Consider the following 26209-nt stretch of genomic DNA (forward strand, 5'->3'; position numbering starts at 1 on the left):
ATAGATGATAAAACTGAGGCCCAAAGGTATTTAGCATCTAGCCCAAGTTCAACAGCTAGTATAGAGGCAGGACTGAGATCTGAACTCAGATCCTTTGACTTAAAGTCATCTACCCCCCTTGATACCCAGTCATCTTGCTGCCTTCTTTCTTCTGGATCCTGGTAATTGTCTTCTAACTTGCCTCTGAATGGAAAACACCCATATTCAGATGGATTAACCTCTTACCCTGCAATGTCATTCATTAATGACTTTCTGATCTTCCTGCTTCTACTCTCTCCCCTCCCTAATCCATACTTCACAGTGCTGCCAATGTAATTTCCCTTATGCACAGGTTTCATGACTCACTCAAAAATAGCTAGTGACTCTCTTGCCCGTATTATAAAATATAAACCCTTTGACCTGGCACTGAAGGTTATATCGCACTTTCCCAGTGTTATTTTTTTTAAATTAAATTTTATCTGATTTTGAAATGAAAATTTATTTTTTTTCTCCCTCCTCTCTCTTTACCTTCCCCCAATGGGAAAATATACAGCCTTATTTCATTCTTCCCTTCACAAGTTCAACAACCCAGATAAGCTGAACCACCAGCTGCTGCTTGATCTCATTCTGTGCATATGCTGAGTCCATCCTTCATGCCTGGAATACACTCTTTTCCCCTCTCCACTCATTGAAATCCTTTTCCTTTTAGGCCTATCCCAGATGGGTTCTTCTCCAGGAAATCTTCCCTGATCTCACTAGCTAAAAATCAAAGGGATTATTTTGAACTCTTCCCTTCTACTCAACTCTCATTTCTCATTAATTACAAAGTCCAGTGGATTCTGCCTCTGCAGCAGGGGGCTGGCCTTGGAGTCAAGAGAATCTGAGATTAAGCTCTTCTCCTGACCCACAGCCTCCCTGGGTGACTGGACAAGTCCCTTGTTCTCTGAAGGCCTCCAGATAACTCTCTAAGTCTGTGTATTATGAAGGAGTTACCAATTCCCATTTGTATCAGTGGAGGGATGTTTCATTCTGGGAGTTTCCTATACCAATGAGATCACAGATGAGAGCCAAAAACAAAACCAAAAATTTTTCTTAAACTTATCTATCCTTCTATATACCCACTATCACCAACCTAATTCAGGACTCTCATAACCACTCAGACTATTGCAATAATTTTCTAAGAAATCTTCTTGGGTTCAAATTCTACCTCTGGAACTTACTACCTGGGTGACCTTGGGTTAGTCACTTAATGTCCCTTAGTCTCAGTTTCCTCATCTTTAAAATGAAGGTGTTGGTCCAGGTGACATCTGAGGACCCTTTCAACCCTAGGTCTATGATCCTGTCTCTCCTTTTACCCTCTCAGTCTGTCCTTTCTACCACTGTCAGAATCATCTTCCTCATTCATGCAGAGATCCAGGCATGTCTCAGTTATCTCCCATGGTTGCCTATTTCCCACAGGGTTAAAATCAAGTTTCTTTGTCTGATACCAAGACACTTTACAATTTGGCATTGCCAGTCTTCTCTCCTATTTCATCCTTTCCAGATTCTAGTCAAGCTGATCTATTTTCTGACCCCTTGACTTCAGTCTTCTTACCTCTGAAATGCTATTTTTCCCTGTTTTGTTCCTGTGCTGCCTCTCCTATGAAGCCTCCCCTGATTGCCTGATTAGTATTTCACATATTATTTTGTATTTCTCTAGTGCACTTATCATGTAATATGTAAATACATGTGTTTGGATCTTTTTAAGCTCCATGAAAAAAGAAACTTTTTCTTACTTAAATATTGTGCCTGTCCCAATGATTAGCACAGGGCTCTGCACACACTCAGAGGTGGGGAACCTGTGGTCTTGAGGTTGCATGTAGCCTTCTACATTCTCAAGGGTGGGTCTTTGACTGAGGGCTTCCCTTGAGGACCTAGAGGGCCACATGTGACCTTAATGCCACAGGTTTTCCACCCCTCCAAGGTGCTTAATAAATGCCTGTTGATGAATAGGTGAATGAACTTATTCTTTTTCAAATGTCACAATCTTTTGTCCAGCTTTCTTCTTTGTTCTGATTGTCTTTTGTTTTGCATCATTCACATTTTTCTCCTTGTCTTAGCTCCTGAGGATGAAGGAAGCAGTTGTTTTTCATGCATGAATCCCCAGAAGATGGCATCGTATCTTGTTGATAGTTAATACAAGCTTATTGAACTGAATTATGTGACCCTGGGGCAAGTCATTTAACCTCTATTGGCTTCAGTTTGCTCATCTATAAAAAGAGGGGATTGAATTCAGACAGAATTCTGACAGAAGAAAGAGCTGGATTTGGAGACTCAGGAATTGGGTTTTCATGCTGGCTTTGCTCCTGACTATTCCTGGGAATCTGGGTAAACCTCTCTGGGCATCAGTTTCCTCATTTGCAAAAGAAGAGGACTGCATTACGTGATTTCTAAGATTCCATTCTAGCTTTAAATCCTAGGATCTGAAATTTAAAAACTGGACTCACCAGATGGCTTGCCTGGAAAACATGGGGGACTAGATTCTCTGACCTTGATCACAGGATGCTGGAGATGGGGCTGTAATGTTGCCTGCCCAAATCCTATTGTCTGGATCTAGACGTTGCTGGGTATGCACCCTGTCCCAGCCACAGATCCTACAAAGAGCAGGAGGGAGGGATAGTGTAGAAAGAGAAACAGGGAGCCTTTGGGATCTTGACCCTCTTTCTGGTTTAATTACGTCAAGATTTGTGTGCAGGAGCCAGTATTCCTTCTTCCTGCTTAATCTGAACCATATTAAGAGCAAGGGTCTCCTGGGTTACTGTTAATAATATAGTTCATAGAAATTGGATTATGCTGTTGCACAGGCCTGAGGTGGGATGGGGTCAGAGAATCTGCCCCATTCCTACATCCATTCCACCTCTCATTCCAGCCAGTCTTGATCTATATCTTGCCACTGGATCTAGATGACTCTGGAGGAGAAAGTGAGGCTGGTGACTTTGCACAGCCCTGCCTCACTTAAATCCATTTCACTTGCATGTCATGGCATCACCTCCTCGACATCATGGTCTTCTTTGAGAATGAAGGACAAACAGCAAATATTAGGATGTGGTTGTGTGTGAATGAAAGTAGGCAGCAAAGCGACAAGGAAAAGTGAGATTGTTTCTCTTAAAGGGTTGTAGCTGGACTTCTTTAATACCTTCTGCACTGTTTTTCCTAATCTGTCTCCTGTTGGTGTTTTTCTGCCTCAGATACAGGAGGAAGAGTATTTTCAGGCATTATGTAATGTCCTTGATACTGAGACGTAGGACATCACAGTCTGTCCCTCTGACTGCAGGGGAATGCAGTCTGGTTCATGCATATATACCCTTTACAAGGAATTTTATTCTATAATTCTGGGTTGCTGGGAGCTGATCCCATGGTGAAACTCAGAAAACCAACTCTGCCTTCATTTCTGTTCAATGGGTGAGAGGCCCATTGCAGCAAAGGCTGGGAGCATGAAGGGACCTTAGAGACCATCTAGTCTGCCTCCTCATTTCACAGATGCTTAGCAAGTCCAGCACCCTGGGATGTAGCTACCCAAGCTTGGGGGTGGGGGTGGGGGCGAGGTAATGGGGCAGTGTTCCTGGGTTTGTCTGGGAGGGGCTAGTCAGGGATCATGACCTGCTCAGTAGCAGAATCCCTGGCCCTCTACCTCCCAAGGTGAGCAGCACCAGTTGACTGCAGTAGTCTGGAAGGTACAATCCTGATTGCTGTGTTTGGTACATAAACCCAGATACCCCCTTCAGCCTCTTTCCCCCAAAAGTAAAAAAGTAAGTGGATTTGTCTTGGCAGGTCCCTTTATTGAGCTCACTAGTTGAAATGCAAATGAAAATACTAAAAGCTGAGAAAGAGAGCTCCTGGAAGGCCAAATGTTTATTCAAGAGCAAAACCAACCCCAGCCATAGGGCCTCCCAATCCTGTCTCCCTACTCCCTGTGGCACAGTACTGGTCAGGCTCCCTGCCTCAGCTGCCAATCACCAAGCAAGTTAATTTCATCACACACTCAGTCCAGTGGGACTCTGCAATTTGCCACTGCATCCTCCCCTAGCAGACAAAAGGGGCCTAAAACTCAAATAGAAAGATGCCGCCTCAGTGATCAATCCCTTCCTCCCTTGGTCTCAACTATTTACTGACTCTGGAGACTGATGTCTACCCCTGGACTTCCAGCTGGGGTGTTTACTTTCCTTGGGAAATGGCTTCCCTTCTCATACCACCCTCCCTCCCCACCTCTTACCCCACCCCAACTCATCACAACCATAGACTTCTGGAGCACTTCAAGAAGTCATCTCTTCCAATGCCCTGCTCCAAACCAGTCTGGCCTTTCCCAGCTGGGTCTGAGGAGGGACAAACCTTAGCAACTCTGAATAAAAACACCACATTTAAAGGGGTTAAATTGCACCCTGAGCTTTCATTAGATTCATTCTCTCTCAAACCTGCTATTTCTTCTATTCACAATGTGCTGAGATCTGAGAGTGTTTTCCAGAACTCCCTCAACCTCTCATCAGAAGTCAATCACTTTAGAAACATGATAAATACCTCTGTGAGCCTGACACAGATTTGGGCTCCTGAAGTGCTGAACTTTCCCATGGTTGATTAGAAGGATGTGATGAGAGCAGTTAACCCAGAGGAGGAGCAGGTTGCTAATATTTCAGAAAACCACTCCTCCTCCCAGCAGTGCATCCCTTAATTACAAACCCGAGCTTTTACCAGGCCCTCCCACTCATCCCCTAAGTGGTCACTTCTCCAAAGGTGATGAAGCAGATGGGCACAGATGTCTGAGAAATGAAGGCGTTGTTTTCCTCTGGCAAGGACAAGGTGAGAGACGAGGGAAGGCTCAGCAGAGGGCTGCCTACCTGGGGCAATGCTACTGGCTGCTGGTAAGAAATTGGGTGTAATGAGAGGCAGTGTGGTGGCATAGAAGGCTGGACTGGATGACAGGAAAATCTGAGTTCAAATCTCTCTCCTGACACTTAACATTTGAATGACTTTGGGAAAATGACGACACCTTTGGAGCACTAGGCAACTCTCCAAAATGATGTCACACAGTGCCAGGGGTGGGGAACCTGCGGCCTTGAGGCTACATGTGACCCTCTCTAGAGGCCAAAGGTTCCCCACCCCTGTGTACATATGATCTGGTTGGGTGGAGGAGATCCCCACACCAACAGAGCTTAGATTTAGTTCATGGACGTTAGATTTAAAGCTGGAAGGGAAACCAGAAGTCATTGAGTCTATCTATCTTTCACTCTCCCTCCCTCCTCCCATTTTACAGATGAGAAAACTCAGGTACATAGAAGATAAGTGACTTGCCCAGGGTCACATAGCTAATATGTGTCTGAGGTGGGAGTCAAAATGAATGCAGGGGACGTTTGAGTCTATAGCAAGTCTTAGGATTTTCCTAATGAGAGAGTGTTTTGCAAGCCCTAAAGTTTTATCAGAGAGCAGGGGTATATTGGTGAATAGAGGGCCTCCGTCAACAAGACCTGAATTCGAGTTTTGACAATAGGTCCTGGAGAACAGGTTATATTTTCCCTTGTGTTTTTGTGTCATTAGATCTTAGCACGATCCATGGCAGATAGTTAAGGGGCAGTTTGATGTCCCAGTGGATACAGTGCCAGGCCTGGAGTAGGGAAGATTCAGTTCCCGAGTTCAAATCTGGCCTCAGATGCTTACTAGCTGTGTGTCCCCGGGCAAGTCACTTAACCTTGTTTGCCTCAGTTTCCTCCTCTGTAAAATGAGCTGGAGAAGGAAATGGCAGACCACTCCAGTATCTCTGCCAAGAAAACCCCAAATGGAGACATGAAGAGTTGGACGTAACGCCTGACTAACAACAAAACAGATAGTAAATGCTCAGTAATAATAGTAGGTAGTTTTATAGAATACTTGAAGATCTGTAAATTGTAGCACATGTGTTACCTCAGTTGATCCTCAGAAGACCCTTTAAGATGGGTGCCGTTTTGTAGATGAAGCACCTGAAGATGAGAGAAATTAAATAACTTGCCCAGCTAGTTTTTGAGAAATTAAGTAACTTTGCTCAAGGCTACAGAGTGCTGTCTAAAACTCTAAATTACAGATGAATTACAATCTGGATTGGTGGAGGGAGTTATTAAACATGAGAAACTATTTTTTATAATATAGATTATTATATAGATTATATTAAACTATATATTAATTATAAGATTATATAATGGTACCACTATAAAATACTTTATATAGACAATCACATCTGGTCTATCTAACAATCTTTTCTGGTAGGTGGTGATGGAATTATTGTGCCCATTTTACAGATGAGAAGACTAGGGGACTCAAGTTACGTGCCCAAGGTCACATAACCACAGATTAAATGCTAGAACTAGCACCAACAATAGTTCCCATTCGTATAGGTCTTTAATTCAGTACTCATTCCACATCTCCTATTCACAAAGCACTGAGCTAAGTGCATGGGGTTTAAAGTTTAGATAAGACCAAACTAAATGACTTGCTGTTCACATTTTGTCCCTTGCCTCTATGACTTTGCATGATTAGAACCTACTCACAGTCTCCTCACCTCTGCCTCTGATTCCCTCCTTTAAAAGCACAGCTCAGGTGTTGTCTTCTATGGGACGGGTCTCCTAAGCTCCCCAGTCATGGGTGCTTGGCTACATCTGACATTATTTTGTATTTATTCTGAATATTTCTTGTCTACACCCGCTGCACATCTATCGTCCTCTACTCTCCACTCTTCCCCTCTGCAGTGTAAACTCCCTGAAAGCAGCAACTGTTTTTTTTCCTTTTTATCTTTAGCGTCTAGCACAGTGTGTAATATACACTAGGCACTCAATAAGTGCTTTTTGAATTGAATTAAATTTAATTAGACATCGCTCCTGCCCTTAAGGAGCTTATAGTCTAATTCAAAGGACTAATACACCCTCCCCCATCCCCACCCTCACCTCTGAAAATATATACTTTATTATATATAGGGGCGGCTAGGCAGTGTGTTGGAGAGACTGCTGGGCCTGGAGACAACAAGCCCTGAGTCTGAATTGGGCCTCAGACACTTACTAGGTGGGTGAGCTTGGGCAAGTTACTCAACTTCTATTCACCTCAATTTCTTCATCGGTAAAATGGAGATCATAATAGCACCTACCTCCCTGGGGTGTTGGGAGAATCAAATGAGATGAATAATGGTAAAGTGCTTGGCACATAGAAGGGCCCAGACAAATACTGTCATTATTATAAGGGTAGCTTCAGTATCCTCATCTGTAAAATGAACTAGGGAAGGAAATAGCAAACCATGATAGTATCTTTGTGAAGAAAACTCCAAATGGGGTCAGACTTGACTAGAGCAACCGACAACCCATGAGGGGTAGCTAGGCAACGTAGTGGATAGAGTGCTGGGCCTGGAGTCAAGGAGACTCAATTCCCTGAGCTGGAACCTGACCTCAGATATTTACTAGCTGTGTGACCCTGAGCAAGTCACTTAACCCTGTTTACCTCAGCTTCCTCAACTGTAAAATGAGATGGGTGTATGGGTTGTTCCAGGAGGACTAGTACCTCTTGTGTGAGGGCTTGCTTATCTACTTTGGTGTCTACCTGTCACCCAGTTCTCAGCTGTAGCTCCAAGAAGCTGTACAGTGGCCACACCTGGGGAAAACTGCCTTGGAACCCGGGCTAAATCAGTTAAGGATAACTGACAGGCCTTGAACCCATGAGTAAGTTAGGGGGATGTGAAGTCTTAAAGCATGTGAAGACTCTCCCCTTTTGCTCCCCAATGGGCAGGTAAGAATTTGTTCCAACAGCCCTGAAGGAAGCTGAAGATGGAGCTATAGAGTGTTTGGTCAGGCTTCAGAGACATCGAGGTCACCTGCCGCATCCAGGGCCGTGGCTGGTTGTTTTGACTTTCATCCTGCCACTGGACTGTGATGACCCTGGAACAGAGAACGAGGATGACCACTTTGGGCAGCTCTGCCTCATTTAAATCTGATTCATGCACAAGTCAATACAACACCCAGTGATGTCATTGGTCTGCTTTGAAAATGAAAGACAGACAACAAAATGCCCTCTCCTTCCTGGAGGAGAGGGCAAACATTCCAGGATCAGTGCCAAGAAAACCCCAAATGGGGTCACGGAGAGTCAGACACAACTAAAAAGACTCAACATACAACCACCCTAGGATTGTTGGGAGGATCATGAGATAATAAATGTGAAGTTTTTTGCACAATGCCTACTGCATAGTAAGTGCTATGTAATTGTCAGTTATCATAATTGTTAATATTACTAGAATAATGAGAGGGTGGTGGAGAGGAATGGGTAGGCTAATACACTCTGAGATAATTGCTTGAAAGGTTGATTGAAATCTGAGAAAGCAAAAGCACCATCATGGACCTCTAGTACATCTCTTCTAGGTCTTTTGGTTGTTGTTCAGTCATGTCCAACTCTTTGTGACCCCATGTAGAGTTTTCTTGGCAAAGATTCTGGAGTGGTTTGCCATTTCCTTCTCCAGTTCATTTGACAGATGAGGAAACTGAGGCAAGCAGAGTTAAGTGACTTACTCAGGGTCACACAGCTAGTCAGTATCTTGAATTTATGTCTTCCTAATGCCAAGTCAGATATTGCCCCTCAGTCTAGCATCCTACTATTTAAATTAGATTTGTAGAGGGTTAAAGATGGATGGGAATCTTAGAGACTGTAAGTCTCTCATTTGACAGCTCTAGAGTGGTTTGGGAACTAGAACCAAGGGGCTGGCAGAGCTGGAACAAGAACCCAGGACTCCTGGCATCTGAAGAGGTGGTGCCCTTTCCATTGCATTAAGCTCCCGGGAATGGCCTGAAACATCAAGACCTTCCTGGAGGAGTCAACTGGCAAGTGACTAGTTAAGAATTGTCCTGAATGTCATGGGAAGGTCCCTCTTCTTGTCTCTTTGGAGAGAGGGGAAAGAAGAGAAAATTACAATGGAGTCTAAGAATGGAAGGATAGATAAGAAAGAAAAAGAGAGGCAGGAATTAGGGGTGGCATTGCAGAGCGACACAGTCTTGGAGCAGGAAAAGCCTTCGGAGGCTTATAGCTCAACCCCCATTGATTAAGAATCTCCACTGCAGTCTTTGAAACGGGGTTATTTAGCTTCCACTCAAAGATCTCCAGTGACGGGGAAATCACTACCAACCAAGGGAGCCCTTTCCACTCTAATTGGCAGGGATTTTCCCCTCTAGCAACTGGCTAAAATTGACTTCGTTAGAATGTCCCTCCGTAGCTCCATTCCACCCACTGCATTCATCGAATGTTTGCTTCTGCTTTCTGGGAACAAGTGAAACAAGTTTAACTCCTTTTATATGTACTGTTCTTGTTCAGTCATTTTCATTTTGTAGTCACATCCGACTCTTCGTGACCCTATCTGGGTCTCTCTTGGCAAAGATACTGAAGTGGTTTGCCATTTCCTTCTCTAACTCATTTTACAGATGAGGAAGCTGAGGCAAACAGAGTTAAGTAACTTGCCCAGGTCACAAAACTAGTATGTTATCTGAGGCCAAATTTGAACTCAAGGAGGTGAATCTTCCTGACTTCAGGCCCAGCACTCTATCCACTGTGCCACGTAGCTGCCCTCTCTTACATATGCCAGCCCTTCAAATCACTGGAGACATTTATCATCATAATAATCGCAATAGCTAACAGTTACATGGCAGTTACTGTGTGCTAGGCATGGCGCTAAGCACTTTATAATCATTATCTCATTTGATTCCCACAACAACCCTGGGAGGTAGGTATTATTATTATTACTATTTTACAAATAAAGAAATTGAGGCAAACAGAGGTGAAGTGACTTTGCCCAGGATCACACAGCTAGTAAGTGTCTAAGGCTGGATTTGAATTTGGGTCTTCCTGACCCCAGGCCTGGCACTCTGTCCACTTCACCACTAGCTGGCCCTAGGCTTTTCTTCTCCAGATGAAACATTTCCCAATCCTTCCAAATGATTTGTATATGACAAAGTTTCAAATTCTCTTGCTATCCTTACTGTTCCCCCTTGGACCCTCTTTGGTTTGTTAGCATTCTTCCTAAAATGTGGTACCCAGAAGTGAATACGGCATCCCCAGATGTGCTCTCACATGGGTAGCCACTTGTTGTAGATGCTAGATATTAATGCAGCCTAAGCTCCTGTAAGAGATTAGCAGGATAGCATGGTTAGCATGGTCTTGTTCCTGTCCAAGCTTTTTTTGATCTTGAACCTCCATCATTAAAGTGTTTTTAGCATGTACCCCCAGTTATGGAATGATTAATTATATACATGTGCTACTGTGCTAATAAGTTATTTGCATTATAAAACATATACAAAACACAAATTTTAAAAGGTTGAGTTAAGAATAAATAATATTTAAAATTTAAAAAATTTAAATTTATCAATGATAATTTTCTTTCACTAACATTAGTTTAAATAATGATTTTCGGTGACAGCAATGTGATTGAATACGTTTGACTTTTTCTCCATTTGTTGTTTACTTCTTCACATTTTTCTGTAAAATTTTCCCCTTCTTCCAGAATGCTGGGCCAGTGGTCCAGGTCTCTCTGCTTCCAGCTAGACCAGGGACCCCATGGACCTGTGGACAGTGTAGCTTTCCTGGTTCCCTTGGTCTCCTTGATTCATGAGGCCCCAGCACTGGCCTCCATTTATTCTACTTTCTCACAGCTGCCATCCCCAACTGTCCTTGGCTCCTCATGCAGTCTGCAGTTGTCTCTGACACAGCAACTACCTGCTCACCTTTGTAGACAAGTGGGGATCGAAAGAGGAACAAGCAGCCTATATTCACTGTTGTTGATTATAAAAAGCTGTACTCAGGTTGGGGAGGACTCAAAGCCTTTCTCTCTCTTTTTTAAGATAAAAAAGAAATGTAAATAGAAATTTTAATCTTTTATTCCTGTACCCCCGAAGGATCATCTTTGTGCCTTAATTTAGAGACCACTGGTCTATAAGATAGGAGACCAGTTTTAGAAGCAGGTAAATCTGTACCTGCATCCTTCCTTTGTCACATACAGGAGTTTGCTGGAGCCAGCTGTACTAGCTTCAAGAGCTAATTGTTCAATTTTCACTGTGAGCATTTACACTTTGGAAATCAGCAAAGGACAAAATTAGGGACTGAGTAATTGTTTTTTTTAAATTATGGAGAAAATGTTAATGCAGATTAAATTTAAAAGTGTGTCACTAATACATTTTTTTCTCCTTTGGAGAGTTAATTGTTAAAGACTTACCTGAATACTACTTTAGTGATCAATGGACAAACCTCTCTAGGGGTGGGCAATCTGTGACCTCCAAGCCACACAGTGAATCCATTCAGTCAAAGGGCAGCACTTGAGGACCTAGAGGGCTACATGTGGCCTCGAGGCTGCTGGTACCCCATCCCTATAACCTAGGAAACTCTTTCAGACTATAAACTGTGGGTGAGTTGCTGCTTCATCACCACATAGGGATAACTCTATCATAAAAACCCAAATTGAGAGTGAGAAAAAAACCAAAGGGGTGAAGACCATGAGTGTGTTCTCCCTTATCCAGGAAAGCTGCCCATTCTGGAACAATGAAGGAAGGACGTTCCCATCTACATCCTATCACATTTAAACTTTTTCTAGACAAATTCTGCTGTCAGCCAGTGTGATGTAATGGAAAAGGTCAGTGGTATGCTGATGAATGTTTAATACAAATTAAAAAAAAAAGTACATATGGCACACTTTTAATTTTAATCCTTATTATTAACAATTTATTCAGTGAAGGGAACTGACAAAGCTATAAACCAAGTCCTCATTTGTTGTGTTTGCTGATTCCTGAGGTATAAATGCTTATGCTGAAAATTACAATCAGCTTTTGTGAGGGGGTAAGGGCTGGTTCCAGCATACCACCATATCCCTGGTCAAGCAAACTTAAATTCTATTCATAGCTCCTCCACTGAGTCACTCTGCTACCTTGGGAAAATCACTTCATTTCATTAGACCTGTAAAATAAGGAGGTGAATCCAGATGATACCCAAGGTTCTAATATTTTAGAATTCATTTTTTTTAGAGCAGGCTCCTCTGTGGTCTGGTTAGATAGGGGTCACAAAACCCACCAAATTTCAGCTTTGGAAAGGACCTCAGAGGCCATGAAGGCCAATCTTTACTTGAAGGAGAATCCTCTATCACACACAAAGGGATGATCCAGCTTTTGCTGGGGAAAACTCACTCTGATTCTAGAGGCAGCCCACTTCACTTACTGGCTGTAAGGGTTAAGAAGTTTTTCTTCATGTCCAGCCTAAATGAGTCTTTTTCCACTGCAACTTCCATCCATTGCTCCCAATTCTGCCATTTGGGGCCAAAAACCAAACACATTTAATGCCTCTTAAATATGGTGTCAACTCAAATCAGCATTTATTAAGCACCTAACATGCACTAGAATTTCAAGTACTTGAAAATAGCTTTTATGTCCCCTCCTGGGCCTTCACTTCTCCTTGCTAAACACCTCTAGTCTTTTCAAGTGATCTTCTTACAGTTTTTCACCATTTTGATTACATTCCTGGGTTAGTTCTCCAGCTTATCAATGTAATGGAGAACTGGTCAACGAGAGCCCAGTCTTTAGAGCATGTACAATATGCGCCACCTGCTGCTAATCCACATTGAAGCCTGGTGATCCTCTTTATGGAGATGCATGATGGAGGGGCCCTTTCCTTCCTTGCTTTAGAGCAGGTTCAAATTGACTGAAAAAAACTTAATTGAAGACGAAGAAAGAACTTAGTGCTTGGCCCAGGATAGTCCTTTCCTCCTTTGGAGGAGGATTCCTGCCCCTAAGTTCCCTTCTGGATGTGGCCTAGCTGATGGCTGAGTTACTCTTGCTTGCAAGACATGGAATTTCCACTGCTGGGTCAGTTCACTGCTGAGCTGATTGATCAGGTTGCCTCTCAGAGCTGGCTCCTCATGAGACTGTGAGAAAAATTCATTATTAACTAATTATTAATTTGTGATTCACTCTTTCCCCCCCTTTTATTTTCTGCTAAAATCCAATTCCTAAGAAGGTCAGTCTGTAAAAGGCCTGGCTGCCTGGTGAGATTGTTCTAGCCCTCAAGGCAAAAGCTCATTAATTTTGGGTAGTAACTCCACCCAACTGGGATGCCTAATTTCTTTTTAGAGTATAAACAGAGTCCAGTCTGGGTGAGCCTTTGCCCTGGGGGAAGAATCCCCTGTATGTGGTCCCCTCCAGTGGGAAACCTGTGGCCTCCAGGCCTCATATGACTGTCTAGGTCCTTGGGTGTGGCCTTTTGACTGCAGCACCCAAGGACCTAGAAAGCCAGGACAAATCCAGCTCATGAAGGAGAAAACTAGCCAGAGAGTCTGAATAGAAATGGTTTCCCTTGCCCAGATGCCTTGAGGCTGCTTAGTCTTAGGATCCAGCCATAGTTTCATTAGGAGGAGCTGGAGACTTTAGCTGCCCTCCTCAGTAAATGTCCACCAGTCAGAGCTGTTCTTCACTTGTTAAGAGAGTTCCCTTCAGAAGGGATTTCAGCTGTTTTTGGGTCACCCTTGGCATGTTTGGTTACTGAAGGAAACCACTGAACATCAATTTATTGATTACCAGCTGGTCTAATTAATAGATTGATCATTAATTACCCAGAAACTCTGTCTCATGGGTGTTTTCATTTGTCTTAACTAAGTTCCTGTTGGCTCTAATTGTTGAGGGGAACTTTGATAGCTCTTCTGCCCTTTCAAAACTTACAAGGTCATAACCTGGCCCACTCCATCTCTGATACTTTTTCATCTAAGATCAGGAAAGAATAAAAATGATGAGACAAAAGAAATAGAGTAAACTTGTGTGCAGGCACACAGCCATACAGAGGACAACCAGGAGGGAAGACAAGACAGGCATTACAGGGTGTCCCTCCCTGCTCCTAGAAGTCCACTGCAGCTCTTGCCTCATTCACTACCAGGAAAGAGAGTGAAAGGAAATTTGTATGAACAGTCAATTCTGGCTCGGCAGAATTAACACCATGCTAAAATTAACATTAAGCATTAACTTTTAACACCATGTAGTAAGCCAGCCTCTCCTCCATCAAGCATGTCCTAAAGCAGGCTTACCCAGCCTTCATGTTCATAGGCAGCAGGCAAAGCATTCACACACGTTCAAAGGACCGGGCCCTCATTGGTCAGTCTGTCTATTATACCAATATCTTTTCCTAATCTATCATGGTCAGAACTGAGCATGACACCTCACAAGTGGTTCACAGATAGTCACAGAACTTGAGTTGGCAAGGACCTCAGAAACTAACTATTCCAACCCCCTCATTTTACAAATGAACACATTGAGACCCAGAGAAGTTTTGTGACTTGCCCAATGTCATGCAGGAAATGAGTGTCCACGGTTTAATCAGGGCAGAGTACATTAGGACTTGCTTTGGCTCTATGTGTGTGTGTGTGTGTGTGTGTGTGTGTGTGTGTGTGTGGTGAGAGCTGGGACTAGACCTGTGATTTTAGTGGCATATGGAACTTCAAGTGTGGAAATTCCCTCCGCCAGTGATTATGGTACCTTCATCGCAACTTGTAGTCACAGAGAATTGCCTGGTACACTGAGAGGTTATCTTGCCGGAAGGTCCACAGCCAGTAGGTATTAGAACTCAGACTTAAACCCTGGTATTTCTAACCCTAAGTCTCTGTTTAGTATACCAGATTGATCTCTCAATGCAAGCTGGGATAGCATTAGCTTTTTATTTTTATTTTTTATTGCTATGTTGCACTGCTGACATACTGAACTTAAGTCTATTAAAAGACATAGGTCATTTTCATATGAATGGTTAACTGTATCCACCCCATCTTGTACCTGTCAAGTCAATTTTTTGAACCTAAGCATACGACTTTACTTTTATGCCTTTCACATTTTGTCATTTTAGATTTAGTCCAATGCTCTAGTGTGACAAGACATTTATGAATTCTGTCATCTAGTTTGCTAACTCTTCCTTCCAGCTTTGTAAGTATGAGTGACATTGAACAAATGGCCCATGACATTCTAATTCTCCCCCATTTTCCTTCTTCCTCAGGGCCACAGCAAGGTGAGTGGATGGACATAGTGACATGAGTGCCAACAGGGTTGGTCTTAGGTATAAAATTGGTGGTTGCCTACACGAATTGATTTGGGGGGCACAGAGACAAGCTCTGTGACCTAAAATGATGTATCTTTCTATTGTAACCAAAAATCATACTATTAGTTAAAAATCCCTTGTGCTAAGCTTGTCTTCTTAAGGCTCTCTTTTAAGATGAAAAACACCCTTAGAAGGACTGACACATTAATTCTCTACCTCATTAGCTGAAGGGGTTTACCAGATGCTGTCTTTCTGACAGAGAATGGGGTAGCATGAGATTTCTAGGAATCTAGGAAGTGGAAAGTAGTGGGAGGGAAGTGGATGATAAAAAAGAAAGGAAGGAGGGGGGATTGTTAAAAACAAACTTTACCTAGGGCTACCTGAGTGCCAGTCCTTAGGGCAAAAAGAGAGAAAGTAGGATTTCTTCACTGCCCACTTGACCTAGTATTTTTTTTATCATACCCTCTTCATAGCATGGCATGGAGCTAGAGCTTCTGGATTATCATGTTGAGTGGTAGATATCTATGAGACATCAAAGTAGGAATGTCCAGCAGGCATTTGGAGATGTGGGAGGTGGGACAGAGGAGGTCTGGATGTATAGATAAGTAGATATAGGAGGATAAGAGATGACAGGAGGTCATGGATATGTAGGGGGTCTGAATAGGTAGTTCTAAGAGTCAAAGAGATGAGAGAAAGAGAGAACAGTATAGAGAAAGCACTTACAAAAGGTCTTCATTGATTTGCCCTCAAAGACTCATGGAGAGAGAACCCTGTATCTTTGATGGGATGGAAGATATGGGGTCCATTTGGCCTCTTATAGACAGGAAGTGGTTGGGTGGCTGCTTGAGCCACATCTCCTTGTGTCTAGTGAGTCCTGCATAAGATTCTTCCATTTTGGTGTTTTGGGGATAATGGTCAGCATGGAAACTTTCCTTTACCTGAATGTGACATTTCAAGGAGGAGGAGAAGGGCTAGAGGTACCAATGGTTGTTCAGATGTTGACATAGACCAGAGTGGCTCAGTGTGTTGCATACTGGGTCGATGATGCTCTGGTCTGATTCTCTATAGGTGCATCCTTTCCTCTTGCCATCTGTATAATGAGAAAGATCCTTCCTGGATTCTGGTATTTCTTATGGAGTCAAATATATAAGGGCAGGAACCCAGGCTCTGTTTCATGTTAGACTAGTTCCAGAAGAGGAAAAAAAGAGAAATAATTGTTTGATTTGGAACATCAGAGAACTTCTAGGCCAAACCTCTCATCTTGCAGATAAATAATTATCATTCACATTTGTGTTTTCCTCATAAAAACCCTCCTAGGTAGATAGTACAATATTGATCCTCCCATTTTGCAGATAAGGAAACTGAGGTTCAGGTGCAGAGCCAATATTTGCCAGGTCTCTTGAGTCCAGGTCCATCACTCTTTCCACTAAAATTTTTAAAAAATGATAGCACATATTTCTTCAGCACTTTATGATTTACAAAGCACTTTGACCACAGTTGTTAAACCCTCCACCAAAGACCCAGGGTTCTCTCCATAAATCTCTTATGACAAATGGATGAAAACATTTTGTGTTTTCTCTATACTGTTCTCTCTTTAGAGGTGAGTATTATCACCCCTATTTTTCAGATGAAGAAACAGAGGCTCACAGGAATGAAGGTGTTTGTCCATGGTCACACAGCTAAGTGTAACCCTGAGCTCAGACTCAGGGCTTGTTACTCCAGACCCTGTATTTTTATGGAGGCTGGAGCAACCCTGATGGTGCTTGCTTTATTTGGTGGTACTCAAATCCCTACCCCTCACCCCCACCTATGTTCACTATCACCAGGAGGTTTGTGACCATGTCTTCCCAATCAAATGGAACATGAGAAGTGGAACAGAAGTTCAGGGACCCTAGGAATCAGGGCCTGGGGGGGGGCAGGAGAGGAGGGAGTGCCATCCCCCTTGTGAAGATGTTAGGCCTCCCTTGTTCCCACTGGCCCTCCTCCCTGGGCTATGTTCCAAGAAGGCAGATGAGGCACTGACAGGCACCATTCACTGGGGGTTGGCAGCTGTCAAAGCTAACCCTTGATAATTTGTAGTTGGGGGTTGAGGAAAGACTCCCTCTCAATGTAGACAGCTGCTTAATGGATTCTAGGCTCCAAGATGGTTACCAACTGAATCTAAACAGAAGCACCCACTAGGGTTGGGGGTGATTGAGAGGTCAGTGCTGTATCTCTATCCTCTGGCTCAGGGGTTCTTACCCTTTTATGGGTCATGGACCCCTTATTTAGTCTGGTAAAGCCTATAGACCCTTGAATTGTTGAGTAATTGAAGGAGCTATTACATTTCAATTAGAGCTTAGTTACAATAAAAGTGTTAATTTTTTCCTATCCAAGTTCATGGATCCCCTGAAATCTTTTCATAGACTCCTTGAGGGTGAGGTGGGGGAATCTGCATGCCTTCTCTAGTTCATGGCTTTTCCATACAGATCCTCATAGACTCAGGATTTTAGACCTAGAAGGCATCTTAGGAATCATCTTGTTCCTGAGTGTCCAACATTGGCCTAACGGCCAAATGTGGTCTGCCAGTGATTTCCACCAGGGATAGATGGGGAAACTACCCTGCTAGTACACTCACTTGGACACTGTAGATGGACAATGGTTTGGGTGAAGAATTGAAGAGAAGGAAGTGAGTGGTCTGGATTTTTTGTGGGAAATGGCAAAATTCTTTAAAGACCTCCCCAATTTCTCCCTGAAACAAGGTCTACTTTTCATTATCAAAATTCTCTCTGTGTTATTGTACTTTTGTGAGTCATGGAACTTAAATTAAAATGAGCATCATCCAGAGGGCAATGGGGAGGGGTATGGTGGGTATAAGCAAGTTGCAATATGTACAAAGAATCACAGTGGAGAAGCAATATGAAGGATGTCATTAAAGAAATAGATGATCAAAAATGGGCTGGTCACCTGGTGAGAGCAAGGGATTGCTGTTGGATGGCCTGTGTACTCCATTGGTATCCTTGTGATATCAAAAGAAATGAGGGAAGTCTCTCAATATTTTGGGTTGACTCCATGTGGAGAACTTGTAAGAAGACAATAGACAAAAGTAACATTGGATAAAAAGGCATGGATAGATTGTGATCTGTATAGCTGGAGGGAACATTCACCTTGTTGAGTTGATAGGTATATTTGAGTGAGTACTGAGTATCACTATTTGGAGGATCTCACTGGTTCATAATACTGTCCCTGAATGGGACACATGCTTTGAATTATTATTCTAAGAGTATTTAACTGAACGTGGTAGTACATTCCTGTAATCCCTGGAGGATGTCTGGTGGATAGTTTGAGTCTGGGAGTTCTAAGCTGCAGTGGATTAAGTCTGAGCAGGGGTCCATATTAGGTCCAAAACCAATATGGTGGGCCCCTGAGAACATGGGAGGGAGGGAACATAGGTTTCTGTCTCTATTTCTGTCCTAACCTGGTTCTTCCCACCCTAGGAGGGGACTTAGATGGTTAAGGTAGGTAGAACCAGGCTAGGACAGAAATAGAAGAGATTAAAGCACCTATGCTGATCAGCAGTTGGTTTGGGCCCATGGATGGCTGTTGTAGCCCAGGAAAGATAGGGAGAATCAATCTCAAAAAAAAAGGAGTATTTATAGGTTTATGTAAATAATAAACTTATTTTCTCTTGTTTGGTTTCCCTCAAGTACAAGACAGCTAGCTAGGACTGGGATAGAACATGGGATCATGGAAGAGAGAACATGGATGATGTGGGACCCCTCAGCTTCAGGGGCAGTCTCCTTCAGAGGAGGAGAAAGGCGCATGGGAAGGCAAACAGTTTTGACAGAGACACAGAGTCAATGGATCTGAAGGCAGGGGGATGCAGTGAAAAGAATGTTGGACTTTGAGGAGACCTGAAGTTCTGGATGTGCTCCTTACTATGTGACCCTGGGCAAGTCTCTTACCTTTTGAGTCCTTATTTCCTTCTCTGTAAGTTGAGAGAGGGTTGGGCTCCAAGATCACTAAAGTCCCTTCCAATTCATCTAGTAATATAGAAGTGGAAACTCACCTGGGTGTCATCAAATAGGGTCTTCTAACCTTTCTCTTTAACTTATTTTTCTCTTCAGTAAAGCCAGTTTTAATGACACATTTCTGGAATCAGGCTCACAAATTCCATGCATTGTCTTCCTCAGGTCCTGCCAATACCCCAGAAAAGCAGGGTCAGGGTCTGGGAGGTCAGAGGGGAACTGATACCTCTCCACTGTATCCTGGGAGTGCTTTTAGAGAAGGTCTGAGATTGGAAGACCTGAGATGGTAGTCCAAACTCTGAAAGTTCCTCTGCTTCTGGGTGACCTGACCTCTCAGGCTCAGAACCCTCTCCTTACCAGGGCCTGAGCTCTTCTGGCCAAGAAGCTCTTCTGGCATACTTAATGAGGACATCAGGCCTCGCCATTGCTCCCCAGGCCCCCACTTGCCACTTGTCCAGGCTAGCAGACTTGGCTCCCCGTCAGGATGTACTAAATTCTATTAGCTGGAGAGTGGTAATATTTCCATACCAGCCCTCTAATCACCATCCTACTGCAAGTGGATTAATTAAAATGCACATGCAAATATGCCAGTTAAAAAAGCACTGTCCCACTTCACATGCAAATGCAATCAATAGATACTGAGATAATTAGCATAATGGAAAAAAAAGTTCTTTGTAGTGAAGCTTTTGGGGTAAAAACTTGAATACTTCGAGAGTATGTAATCAAATCTACCTGAGTGTAGATTTGAACACCCTCCAGCTTCTCACCCTTCCTCACCTTTCCTAACTTCCAGAAACTTCTTTACCATCCTTAACCAATACTACAAGTGCCAGGGCAAATCACACCCACTCCAGGAAGGCCTCCCTGTCTGCTATCACCCCACAAGGGTTTGTTCCTTTATTGTCTCCTTTCTGCACCCCTGCATTCAGTCATGTACCCAGTCACTCTCCTTTGTTTGTCTTAGGGACAGAAAGCTTAGTACAGTACTCAGAACCACTTAACAAGAGCCTATTAACTCATTGAGTTTCCTTCAGGTGCTGTCCTGAAGCTAAGAGGATCTGCCAGAGGACCTGAGCAGGCCTGGGAACTTAAGGAGTTGTGGTGCTTGCCCTTCTGCCACAGGACACTGGCACAAGGCTGACTCCAGGCCATTGCATAGGAGGATCAATTCTGAGTTCCCAATGCTTTCTCCAGCTGCCTAAACTTATTTGAAATAGTGTGGGATTTAAGCGGCACAGAGCACATCTCCATACTGTCTCTGTTGTAAAGGAAACTCATCTCCTGTAGTACTTTGAGGTTGACTTAAAGAAATATCACTATTCCCTTCAAATTTCACAATGGGGACCAAATATAGCCCACTCCTACCTCTACCACTGAAGGGGAAGTATTCTCAGTCCTTTCACCCTTCAGCTTAAAATATCATAGATCTGGAGCTAGAAGGAATCTTGGGTATTTCCACTCCAACCTCCTAATTTTCCAGTGCTTACTTAGCACAATACTTGGCACAGAATAAGCATTTAATATATGATTGTAGAATTAAATTTGTTAAATTCAATTTTACACATGAGGAAACTGGGGACTAAAAAGTTTAAGTGACTTCTCCATGGATAAGTGTTAAGTGGCAAGGAGAGAAACCAGAATTTAAACCCAGAAACACAGAAACGTGGCTTCTCTGACTCCAAATTCATTGTTCTTTCTATACTCTTTTCCTAGAAGTATGTATTAAGTATTTCAGCAGGCATGGTCCACTATGATTCACCTTTACAATCACAGAGCCAGGAGAGTGGGTATGCATATGCGTTTGGACAGGAAATTTGAAGCTGCAATGAAATTGGGGAGGCAGGGTTGGATCTCTGAAATTTGGAGATGTCTTGAGGTGACAGGAAAAGCTGTTTTGCCTTACTCTTGAGAGAAGTGGTACAGTGGGCAGGATGAAGGAGGAAGGATTTGAATGAATAACATCTTTGACCTTGGGCAAATCATTTAACCCTTCTAGTACATCAATTTTATTATCTGAAAATGAGAGGGGTAAACTAGATAGTCTCTAAGGTCCTATCCCATTCTGTCTATGATTCTATAATGCTGCCTTTTCTTCCTCTGGGTGGAAAAGGGTGAGGGCAGTAGTCAAGTTAGCTAGTAGGAAGAGGGGGAAGGGGACCATAGGTAGGGAAGGTGAGGGGGGCTGATAGGACTAATTGGGTTGAGATATAAATTCAACCCTCCAAGAGAAATGACTCCTAGGCACATTACAATGTACCAACTTTTAGTCTAGGATGCTAGGAATTGAGTGAATACAACCTATCAAAAGAAAGTTCTTATTTAATAGTTAACTGAGAAGAAAAGAAGTCTGGTCTTTCTAAGAGAATGTCTTTCAGATGTTTTTACAATATTGTAGAGACTGAACTCCTTGGGTCTGGAAGAGCTAATTCAGTTAGATACATTTAGTAGTAGAGACTATAGATTTCTCAGGGCAGCTAGGTGGCATAGTGGATAGAGTGCTAGGCTTGGAGTCAGGAAGACTCGTCTTCTTGGGTTCAGATTTGGCCTCGGGGCCAGGTCAGATGTGACCCTGGTTAAGTCACTTAAACCTGCTTGTCTCAGTTTCTTCATCTATAAAATGAACTGGAGAGGGAAATGGCAAGCCACTCCAATATCTTTGCCAAGAAAATCCCAAATGGAGTCATGAAGAATCAGACATGATTGAACAACAATAGATTTTTCATATTCTTTTCAGATCACACACTTTGTATATATGTAGATTATATTTTCCCTTGTGAAATTTTTTTTGGGGTCTCGATGTGTGCTCTTATTATTGCAAGGATCTTCTTATATGGGCATTTTATCAATGCAGATCAGCAGCTTATGTGTAACTTATCGAGTTGCTTGGGTCATTAAGGTGTTAAGTAGCTTGTTCATGGTCATACAGCTGGTATATATCAGAGGCAGACCTTGAATTCAAATTATGAGAGAAGAATGATAGGTTCACAGATTTAGAGATGGAAGTGACTTTAGAGGTCACATAGACCAATCCCCTCATTTTTATAGATGAAAGGACTGAGGTCCATGGAAGTTGGATTTGAGGTAGCATGTAGTAAGTTGTAGACTCAGGATTTCAACCTAGGTCTTCTGACTCCAAATCTAGCTTTCTTTCCACTTTTTATCATGTTCTCTTTTCTTTTCCCTCTCCCCCTACTGGACCAAGAGGAGGAGTGGACATGTTACTTGTTCCCCATTGATATTTCCTGACTCTTTGTATTTATTCAGGAACTTCTCTTTTAAGGTTCATTCTATCCAGATATATTATGCTCTCTAGATCCTGTTGTCTCATCCTTCCTAAAACTATTCTTAGACTGCACCCCAAAATCTAGTTATTTTACTTCCTCCTGATTTCCCAGACTACAGACATCAACCTCCACTAGTCTCTGTTGCCTTCCTTTAATATCTAGACACTATAAATTAACAAGTTAAATTGTACTCTGGATGCTACCCTGGAATCACTTTTGTTTTGTTTTTGTCACTGATTCCTTTCCAAGTCCCAGCTCTGGATTATTTCTACCATCTGTCTTCTCAAGTACTACTGAATGGTCATGGGTTCACTAAAATTTTATAATTCAATCTCAACTGGGTCTTCACTGCTACATGCCAAACCTTGTGTTCTTCCCTAATTGACTAGCACACTCCCCACAGTGACTGTTTCAAACATCTCCTTTCATCATCTACATCACTTACCTTCCTTTCCTTTTGAGCAGAAATCTTTTCCTCATACTCCTATAACCATAGTTTAAATTACTTCTCTTGCAGGGACTTTGAATATGATACTAGATATTTAAGTGAGAGGGACTGGAATCCTGGGGAAAAGCAGGTTAACTGTCATCTGTCATGTCTGAGAGACTGTGTTAGGTACAGAAGGACTAAGAGAACTTTTTTCCAGAGAGAATGTTAACTGTCAGTCTTTGAGAAGGCATGAAGAGATGCTGAGAGCATTGCACTTAACTCATCCTGTGGAGAAAATATGCTATAGATAAGATATCTTGAAGAGAATACTTAAGAGACTTTGCTATCCTGAGAGAGGTGGAAGGTGGGGCTGTGGCTTCAGTGTGTGGGGGATGGTTAGAAGTAACTCTTCCAGTGCTCTTTTTCATAGCTTATAAATTGTTGAAATAGTTTAATAAGAATTGATCATTACACTATTAAATTATCAAGCAAGTAGCATTGATGTTTACATAAGCCGATGAGACCAGGATAGAGAGAGGGAGAGAAAGCGAGAGAGACAGACATACAGACAGAGAGACAGACAGACAAAGATAGAGACAGAACCAGAGAGGCAGAGACAAATAGACAGAAAGAGACACAGAGGCAGAGAGAGACAGAGTCAGAGACAGACTGAAAGAGAGAGAAGAGACAGAGAGGGAGAGAGACAGATGGACAGAGAGAGAGAAAAAGAGATATAAAGAAAGGAATATGAAGCAGAAGGAGTAGTGAGGAGGAAGAGAGAAAGCTTACTGAAAAAAGGTTTCTGAATTTATAAGTTGGTGGAGAGTGAAGAACTAACTGATTAATTAATGAGAAAGATTGTGAATTTCTATTAATTTAATAGATAGGAGAACATACTCCTCGATTGCCTTAGAACCTTGGGTTGGAATTAGTAAGGAAATGAGACAGTGTCAGAGAGAGGGGCGAGGGATGCTGTGATTGTCTACTAGTAGTACATAGTCCATGGGATTGCATAGGCTAGGTGGGAGTACCATGCCTCAACCTGTTACACTTCACTGAAAACATTGAGGTCATCCATTAATGAGTACTCTCTTTTCCCCAATTCCATACCTCAGATCCCCTCAACAAAGTCCTTCATCTTTGCTTCTTTTGCTTTAGACTCTGAGGGAGACAAAGCTCTTCTATATCTTGCCAAGCTTAGCTACTCTACTTGTGCGCCATCTTATCTTCTCCAGTCTCTTCTGGGAGCTTATGTGTTTGATCATTTTCTCTTCTCCTCTAATTTTCATTCTTTCCTTGTTCACTAGCTTCTTCTCTGCTGCTTACCAGCATGTCCATATCTCCTTTATCTTAAAAAAAACCCTTCATTTTAGCACGTATTTAGTTAAATTTAAAGCCATAATCAGTAGAAGTTCAAAGCTTGACTTAACTTTGGTCTCTACTCCTCTATTTCCCCAACCCTCTGACACCATACAGATGCTCCTTATGATAGCCAGCATCCAGGAGCCTTTATTCCCTTTTTCGAAGCTCCATTCATTTTTTCATTTTAAATAATGTTAATTTATTTACAAGGAAAAGAGTGTTCACAAATTGAATGGAAGTTCTAATAAAACTGGAGAACAAATTATTTACCCAGTTTACAACTAGATGACTCCAGTTTCATGAATGTACACTATTCTAGCAAATTTCCTCAGATTCTTTTACCTGGCCTAGTCTGTGGCCTCAGGGGGATTAAAGACCACCTAAGGGGGACTCTAGAACCCTCCTTATACATATATATATGTATATTTATACACACACACATATATACACATTTTGAAATATTTTATATTATATATTTTATATACACACAGGAGTATATTTCATGTACATATGTATGCATGTATGTATGTAAAAATTCACCCCTCAGCTAATTAGTAACACAAACACAGACATACACGCAGAAACACACACATGGTGGTGAACTCCTGGAGGATAGGGACAGCTTTTCCTTTTCCTAGAACTTAGCACAGTCCTTGGCATATAGTAAGCACTTACTAAATGCTTTTTGACTTGACACATCCACCAGTGATTATACATATAGAGGTCAAAAGACATCTCATTTCTTCCCAAAAGGTATGTTTAGGAAAGCATGGAGTTAAGGCAGGGAATACTTGAGTCCCTGACTTCTGAAGAAGGGAGAGAGTCAAGGAGACTGAATTAGGCAGTGCTGCCCCAGATGATTGAAAGTAGGGATCTTAGGAGAGAAGGGAGGATCTAAGAGGTATTAACTGTCCAGGAAGAGGGCATAGAAGTTTAGCATTTGGGTTTCTAGACCATGACTTAAACTACAAGAATTGACCAGGAATGAATCACATCTATCAAAGCCTGGGAAGAAGCTGTTTGGCTAAAGACTTGTAGATCAAAACAAGAGGGCTTTAAACTGAAGATACCAGGGGGAGGAAGAAGATTGCCCATTTTTCAGTTGCTAAGTCAGATTCCATAGAGACCAGCAGGTATCACATTTTGTCAAAGTCTGTTGTTGGAACTTAAAGGGCTTCACGGAAGAATTAGTTGAATCAGTCAATGGTGAAAATAAAATATTCTTTTATTTGGCTTGTTTAAGTGAAGGTCAAAAAGGAAAAATACATGGCATGCTTTGTGATACCTAAGGGAGTAAGAGATAGGGACAAGAAGTGGGGAGTACTACAGCAGATCCCCCACTGGAGCTAGTATTGATGCTCTCAAACTAGAGTAGCACAACTTCTCTCACACTGGAGCTGAATTTAACACCTCTAGGGCATTATGGTCTTCACATTATGACAATAGGGGGGAGTCTAGGATTCTGGGTTCTATGTTTCAGGCAACTTTGGAATAAGGGTTTCTTGTTTAGTTTATGGGAATAGGAGGAGATCTGAATTAGATTAGTACTGCCACAAAATTTTAGTGAACCCAGATAGTTTAGTTGTGCCACATGGGCTGTGTACTAGTAGACAATCACACCAACCTCACCTCTCTCTATCTGACACTGTTTCATTTCCTTATTAATTCTAACCCAAGGTTCTAAGGCAATCAAGGAGTATGTTCTCCTATCTTATAAATTAATAGAAATTTACAATCTTTCTCATTAATTAGTTAGTTTTGCACCCTCCCCCATATCTATGGAAGGAAAGTATTGTGGATATGACTGAATTTTAAACCTGAAGTCAGAGGAAGGAAGGGACCAAACACTAGACACCTAGAAGTTTCTCCTCTGGAAGCTTCCAGACACAGAAGATCCAGATACGGTGAGGGTGGGGGGGAGGGAGAGGAGAAGTAAGGTGGTACCTAGAAGGAGTTAGGGACACGACTAGGGAATAAATAAACTATTGGACAGAGAAACTCTAAGAGGGGGGAAAATGCAAGAATATTTCACAACCTACAATATATAGAAAGAAAAATTGCAGAGGGACACC

General features: G+C 42.4%; 1 long non-coding RNA gene across 1 annotated transcript; it reads right to left on the reverse strand.

Annotated features, from left to right (window-relative positions):
- Positions 1-12285: 12285 nt before the first annotated feature.
- LOC140508922 (uncharacterized) lies at positions 12286-23123 on the reverse strand. The gene is made up of 4 exons (XR_011968531.1): positions 22791-23123; positions 19103-19229; positions 15993-16144; positions 12286-12907 (listed from the first exon to the last, which is right to left on the reverse strand). It is a non-coding gene; the product is annotated as an uncharacterized lncRNA (long non-coding RNA).
- Positions 23124-26209: the final 3086 nt, after the last annotated feature.

Source organism: Notamacropus eugenii, chromosome 5 (assembly GCF_028372415.1).
Source record: "Notamacropus eugenii isolate mMacEug1 chromosome 5, mMacEug1.pri_v2, whole genome shotgun sequence".
Classification (NCBI taxonomy): Eukaryota; Metazoa; Chordata; class Mammalia; order Diprotodontia; family Macropodidae; genus Notamacropus; species Notamacropus eugenii.